The sequence below is a fragment of the Colobus angolensis genome, unplaced genomic scaffold (assembly GCF_000951035.1).
Source record: "Colobus angolensis palliatus isolate OR3802 unplaced genomic scaffold, Cang.pa_1.0 Scaffold60, whole genome shotgun sequence".
Lineage (NCBI taxonomy): Eukaryota > Metazoa > Chordata > Mammalia > Primates > Cercopithecidae > Colobus > Colobus angolensis.
This window is the reverse complement of record NW_012119599.1, coordinates 1,897,554-1,904,700: the sequence shown is the minus strand read 5'-3', so window position 1 is coordinate 1,904,700 and position 7,147 is coordinate 1,897,554. Positions and strand designations below refer to the sequence as shown.

At 54.3% G+C, this 7,147-nt stretch overlaps 1 protein-coding gene across 2 annotated transcripts in view; it reads right to left on the bottom strand.

Annotated features, from left to right (window-relative positions):
• Window positions 1–6,365, bottom strand: part of GPR4 (G protein-coupled receptor 4) — an 18,938-nt gene extending 12,573 nt beyond the window's left edge. Inside the window, exon 1 of one of the 2 annotated variants that reach the window (XM_011962989.1) lies at window positions 6,252–6,365. The gene's annotated coding sequence lies outside the window, so the exon portion shown is untranslated. Of the gene's footprint in view, window positions 1–3,805; window positions 3,903–6,251 lie in introns of those variants that run through there. The other variant, XM_011962990.1, reaches the window with a different exon arrangement.
• Window positions 6,366–7,147: the final 782 nt, after the last annotated feature.

Here is a 7,147-nt window from a genome sequence, read left to right as displayed (position 1 = left end):
TTTCACCTTGTTAGCCAGGATGGTCTCGATCTCCTGACCTCGTGATCCACCCGCCTTGGCGTCCCAAAGTACTGGGATTACAGGCGTGAGCCACCGCACCCGGCCTCAAAACATTTTTAAAGTGGAGTTTAAGGTGAAGTCTATTGACAGATGAGGAAACCGAGCCCCACAGAGGGGAAGGAAGGAGGTCCACGGGAGCCTCCCAGATGCCAGAGCATCTTTCCATGGGAAAGTCCTCTCGGCTCCACCTCCCCAGTGCTTCCTGAATCTGTGTGCGTCTCTCTCAAACACCTGCCACTGTCCACTCTGCATCAGTGTCAGCGCCATCGCTCGCTGGGATCATTGCAGTAGCATTACCATTGCTTTTCTGGGCTGCTACTCTGACTTCCTTCAAATCACTTCCCATATGGCAGCCAGAAAGATCTTTTCTTTTTTTTTTTTTGAGACGGAGTTTCGCTCTTGTCACCCAAGCTGGAGTGCAATGGCCTGATCTTGGCTCACCGCAACCTCTGCCTCCCGGGTTCAAGTGATTTTCCTGCCCCTTCCTCCAGAGTAGCTTGGATTACAGGCATGAGCCACCACGCTGAGCTAATTTTGTATTTTTAGTACAGACAGGGTTTCTCCATGTTGGTCAGGCTGGTCTCCAACTCCCAACTCAGGTAATCTGCCCATGTTGGCCTCCCAAAGTGCTGGGATTACAGGCGTGAGCCACCACACCCAGCCAAGATCTTTCTAACATGAAAATCAGCTCTTTCTTTTTTTTTTTTTTTTTTTTAGACAGGGTCTCACTCGGTCATGCAGTGTTGCAATCTTCACTCATTGCAGTCTTGACCTCATGGGCTCAAGCGGTCCTCCTACCTCAGGCTCCTAAATAGCTGGGACTACAGGTGTGTGCCACCACACCTGGCAAATTTTTCTATTTTTTGTAGAGATGGGGTTTCCCCATGTTGCCCAAGCCAGTCTACAACTCCTGGGCTCAAATGATCTTCCTGCCTTGCTGGGATTACAGGCATGAGCCACCGCACCTGGCCTAGTTCTTGTCACTTCCCTGCTTGAAACCCTCCAGTGGCTTCTAAATGGACTTGGGGTAAAATCTAGACTCCTCATCTGGAGTCACAAGGCTCTGTCTGACCTGCTGGGGCAGCCTAGCCATCTCACCCACCTCTCCTTCCTGCCTCAGCAGGCTCAAGGCCACTGACCTTCTTTCCAGCCTCAAACCTTTGCACATTTACCATACTCTCCATCTGGAATGCTTTTTTTTTTGGAAACAGAGTCTTCCTCTGTTGCCCAGGCTGGAGCGCAGTGGCACAATCTCGGCTCACTGCAACCTCTGCCACCTGAGTTCAAGTGATTCTCCTGCCTTGGCCTCTCGAGTAGCTGGGATTACAGGTGTGCACCACCATGCCCAGCTAATTTTTGTGTTTTTAGTAGAGATGGGGTTTTACCATGTTAGCCAGGCTGGTCTCGAACTCCTGGCCTCAAGTGATCCACCCACCTTGGCCTCTCAAAGTGCTAGGATTATAGATGTGAGCCACTCCTCTTCCTTCAGATAGCCTGAGTAGCTCCGTTCCCTCCTTCACTTCCTTGGGAGTGCCTCTCCACTCAGTCCCTGAATCTCCCCTGCCCCAGGACCCTCTCCTCACATCACCTTGTGTCTTGTTTGTGTCTGACTGTCTAGAATATGTATTCCAGGAGGGCAGAGACTCTGTGTGTCTTGTTGACTGCTGTATCCCTAGCACCCAGGACAGGCCCAGCATACAGTAGGTGCTCAATAAATTACCAAGGTCATGGTCAGGGAGCACGGAGCCATTTGCCAATGGCAGAAACCATTCCAGAAGCTTTGTAGAGGCCAGAGGCATGGAGTAAAAACATATTCTCTGCCCATGAGGCTGCCCCACCCCACCCCAGGCTCAAACAAGGGCATGGGGAGGAGGGGGAAGGGAGGTGGAGGAGTCAGTTCCCAGGGGAAGAGGTGGACAGGGGAGAGCTAGAAAGGGCAGGATCTATCCGCTTCTTAATTGACTTTGAAAGGTCAGGGCTGAGTCCTGCTCAGTAAGTCCTGCCCCCCGTGGGGTCCTCAGCGGCCGAGCTGCCTCCCTCGCCTCAGACTCCTGGGCAGAAGCTTGTGGGTCCTGTGGAGACGGAATGGGTGGGGGCGTACTCTGGGCTGGAACAGTGCGATCCAGTCCCTCCCTTCCATTAGAAACCTCCCACCCAGACCAAGTCACTCAAAATATCTCCCTCCCCTCTCCTCTGCCCTCGCTCTCCTCATCTCTCTGCCCCTAGTCTCTCCCTTCCTCCTGTGACATTTAGAGAATTACGTCTCTAGGAGCCTCAGTTTCCCCTTCTGTAAAAGGGGGCACAGCCTTTATACTCATCACATCACAGACTGGAACGTCCTTGCAAGAATGCGATATCAGCTCCATAACGTGCAGGATTTGAACAATTATTATTCCACCGGGACTAGGGGTTTGAGACAAGAAATGAACCAGTTCTTCATGGCAGGAGACACCCACCAAGGGCTAGAAGTCTCCTTTGCCCTACTTTCTGTCGACCCTCAGGGCTCTGCTGACCTAACTGGGGGACCCGGGCAGGAAACATTTCCGCCAGCCAGCGGAGGAAATACACTTCCCATTGCTAATTTCCTCGAGGGGGAACCGGTCTAGCTCTCACCACTCCTTCCTCCCACCCCTCCTCCCCAACCTGCTGGCATCTTGGGGATGGTGGACATGGGGGGAGGGGTGCCCAGACAGCCCTCTCTTCTTCCCCACGTGAGATCTGCCCAACGTGGAAACCCCAAAAGTTAGCATGGAACGTCAGACTCTTAGAATGCCACAGCGCAGCCGACGTATATGTGACAGCTGGGGGTGTGAGGCTATTTTTGACCCCTTCCTGGTACAGATGGGGAAACCGAGGCCCGCAGTAGCAAGGCAGTTGTCTAAGTCACTTGATGTCTCAAGACTGGGCAAACCTCCTGTCGCTCTTAACTAAACAGCTTCCCTTCCCCTGAGGTTTTTCTCTTCACTCTCTGAACTTCTGTAATTTTTCTCAAGTCTTTCCGAGCATCTCTGGCCCCTCTGAGAACCTACTGGAAGGTATGACCTTCTCCCCACAAAGAAAGCAAGCGACCTTCCATCACCTGCTCCCCATAATCCCGTTCCCCTTCCAGGACGCTCTCTGGTTCTAAGTTCTGCCCCTTACTTAGGCTCTGTTGAGGGAGTGAACCCCCAAATCCCACAGTCCACAAGAAGCTCCCCTTGTCTGTCCCACAGGCCCCCACTTCTTGGATCCCTGCTGGCCCCTTCCAGAGGGTTGGGGGGAAGAGAAATACACCCAAGAGTGGAGCGATAGTGGGACAGGAAAGACTAGGAAGACCCAGGCCCCTGCCCCACTTTAGCAGCCTCGGCTGCTGCATCCTGCCAGCCACCCCAAAACCCAGCAAAGCTGAAAAACTTGGAGGATTTCCAGGACAAGAGGGAGAAGTGCTACAGCCCCCGGCACCCCCCAGCTCACTCACCGGCCTTGTCCCCGATGCCACCAGGCTATCTCACCTCCCCCTTTTCCTCCTCTGTGGGCTCCTGCTCCCCCGCCTTCCCCCAGCAGCCCCAGGGGACCAGCCAGCTCCGGTCTGCTCATTAGGGACGAAATGTGATCACCGGTCCTCGCTCCCCACCTGGTGCCCTGGCGGCCGGCAGAAACCAGGGAGCAATCGGGCCACCCTAACCGCCCCACTGCACCTCAGTATCCCCGTTTCAACCGAGGGGGTCTCTGTGTCCCCCACGCCCACACTGCCCATTAGGGACACCAGTCCTTAGACTGTCTCTCTGACGTTCTAGGTCCCTACGGTTCTGCAATCTTCAGGTTCTATCCTTAGTTCACTTCGCAGTTGAATGTTCTATTATAACATTCTAGAGCGTTACTCTTCTTTCATTCTATTTATTACATCGTGGCTTTGTAAGTACCTACCCTAAGTTTCCAATATTCTAGGAGTGTCACATTCCAAGATTCGAAAGTTCTATTGTTAGAACACATTATGATTTTTTTAAGCATTCTATGACTTTCATAATCTATTATTAAACCGTCAGTGATTTTTATCTTTCCCCAGCAAACAGGAATACGTATTTCCCTTTTCTCTTTTACAGAAATGGGAACGTACACTAAATACGGTGAGCCCCACTTCCGTTTCTTTACCCCCTTCTCTCACCTGCTTTTGAACATTCCAGCAGCCTGATTTCTAAGATTGTGCAGAATTCTAAGAAACTATGGATTCACAGAGGGAAGAGAGGGGCATGTTAGTCACCACCTCCACCTGGCTCCTAAATTCTCACCACCTGGGGGTGACATGAGATATCCAGGCCGCCTCTCTACCCTTTCCCTAGTGGGCCTGGCCTCAGCCCTCCCCGCTCACACCAGCTGAGTTATTATTTGTCTAGACACAAACCAAATTATAGGCCCTGTCCCCGAGGGAACGGTGGGCTCCAGGCGGAGGGTCAGGAGACTGAAGCTGGAGTTAATCCCAGTTCCCCTCCACCTCCCTCCTTCTCTTCCCGAAACTCCACCCCTTCCACCCAAACCAACTCTTGCCCCTCTCCCTCCCCACCACCATGGTTTTAGAAATATTTTCTCTCCTCTGCTTCTAAAACCCTCCCTTCTGGATTCCAGCCATTTCTACTCACCCTGGCATCTCTCCCTCCTCATTGAGAAGACCTCTTTCCCCAAATTAATCCAGCTTAGTGGTAGAAGCAGCAGCCAGCTCTCCGGATTTGGGCTTTGGTTGAAAACTGGGGTCCCAACCCTCCAGCCTGGCACTGACTCACTGTGGGGACTTCTGCTCTTGGGCCTCAGTTTCTCCATCTATAAAATGAGGGCAGGGGGAGTTGGCCTAGGTGGCTCTGCAAACCCTTTCCAACTCTCAGCTGCCATCACTGAAATGTGCCAAGATTTCAACACTCCTCTTTTTGGATTGAAGGACTCCAGTATCCCCAGGACCTTTGATTGGGATTGGGATCTGGAATTTCCAGGCCTCCCCTCCGGTCCTTCTTCCATCTGGGCCCTTCCATTAAAAGATGTTCATGTTCAAGGTTCTTGATTATATGATTCCCAGGGTTCCAGGGGCCCCCATGGGTCTCTCATCCTCTTCAGCTGGGGTTCCCCCAGAAAAGAAAACCTCCTCATCCTCACCCCAAACCTGAAGTCAAGTTCATCTACAGAGACAGATCTAGGGGCGGGTGCCCCCTTGGTGGGTTCAGGAGGAGGGGGGCTGGTGATGGGCTCTGGAGGGGGCACTGGGGAGTGTGGCCCCGTCTTCTCCACTTCTACCCCAAACAAATTCCCCAATGCACATCCAGCCCGAGTGCGCACACACACATCCCACAGCCGATGCCTCCCAGACATTCTAGAGTTGTTCCTCAGCCTAGTTTGGGAGGAGGGGTTGTCCAGTTCCAGGGGGGAGAGTGAGGCGGAAGCTGGAAAGAGTTAACGGTGACCCAGCCAAATCCTGGAAGAGAGGAAGTAGGGGAGGAAGTTCACCCCTCAGCCAGGAATTCCTGAAATTGGCGGGCGGGTGGGTGCGACTTCAGGGGCAGTGGGGTGGCTCCGGGAAGAGGGCGCTGGGGTCATGGTGTCACTTAGAGTCCTCCTGCCCCAGGTCACAAGCCTCCTGCCCTCTACCCCACTCCCAAGCAGCTTCCCAGTCCAGAGGAAAGTTCCGGGATGCGGAGGATTTGGAAGGAGAGAAGACAGAGCAGAAGGTGCTAAAACAGGGTTATAAGAGAGGGAGAGACAGAGACAGGGCAATAGAGAGAGACGGAGAGACATGAAGGGAGAGAGCAAAGAGATACACAGAGACAGGGAGAGATGGAGATAGAGGCAGAGACATCCACAGAGGTCCCACAACAGATGGGGGAGAGGCAGAGGCAGGGGCAGAGGGAGGTGGGACCCAGAAACAGAGAGACAGAGACAGACAGACAGACGGAGACCCGAGAGGCAGAGATCAAGAAACTGACAGAGACATCCAGAGACACAGAAAGAAAGACACGTCCAGAGGCGGAGGGACCACAGACACAGAGACATCAGGCAGGAGTTGGAGACAGACGCAGAGCCAGGGAGAGCAACAGAGGGGGCGGGCACCGAGACGGCGCGGGAGACTGAGGCAGCCCCCGAAGGGGCGGGGAGGAGCGGTCCCGCCGCGAACAGGGCAACCTAGTGAGACCTCGCAGCATCGCGGGGGCCGGGGAGGGCCCGGCACTTACCTGCGCGCGGCGACTGGACGGGGCGGGCGGTGGCACCTCTCTCGGCTGCGTCCGGGTCTCCGGTCTGAACGACGGCGCGGGGACCCAGCGGATGCCCCCGCGGGGCAGAACAGCGGCTACTCCTCCCGGCCCCCGGGCCTGAGCCGTCAGCCGAGGCCCCGCCCCGGCCAGGCCCGCCCCCATTAACCCCACCACTGCCGCTGCCCCTTAACCCCTTTCAGACTTCACCCCATTCAACGCCTCCAGCCCCGGGTGAGGCTCATCGGCTGCTGGAACACCCCCTAGTCCTTCCAAGTCCCCAGCTGTAAGGTCCCCTCTCTCGAACCACACACCCCCAACTTTATCAGGCCCTCAGCTATGGGAAGAGGAGGCCCCCGCTACTGACCTTCCCTGAGTTGAGCCATTTCCTCTCTTAGAGACCCCAGGCCTCAGTCATTCATCTTCTGGCCATTAACCTTCTGCATCTTCCACCGCTACGAGGGGGAGAATAAAGGGTTCTGTTAGGTCCCCAACTCCAAAGTCAGGGCCACCCCTAGAAGGAGCTCTGGGGTTGCACTTCCAGCCTGCCTCTTGGTCAGACCTCAGGCTAGTGATATCTCCGTGCCCCAGTTTCCTCTTTGAATCAAGGTGGTCACTCATGGTGCCTGCTTGCTTCCTTCCTTCTTTTCTTTTCTTTGCTTTGCGTTGCTTTTTTCTTTCTTTTCTTTCTTTTGAGAGGGAGTCATGCTCTGTTGCCCAGACTGGAGTGCAGTGGCACAATCTTGGCTCACTGCAATCTCCACCTCCCAGGTTCAGGCAATTCTCCTGCCTTGGCCTCCTGAGTAGCTGGGATTACAGGCGTGCACCACCATGCCCGGCTAATTTTTGTATTTTTAATAGAGATGGGGTTTCACCAT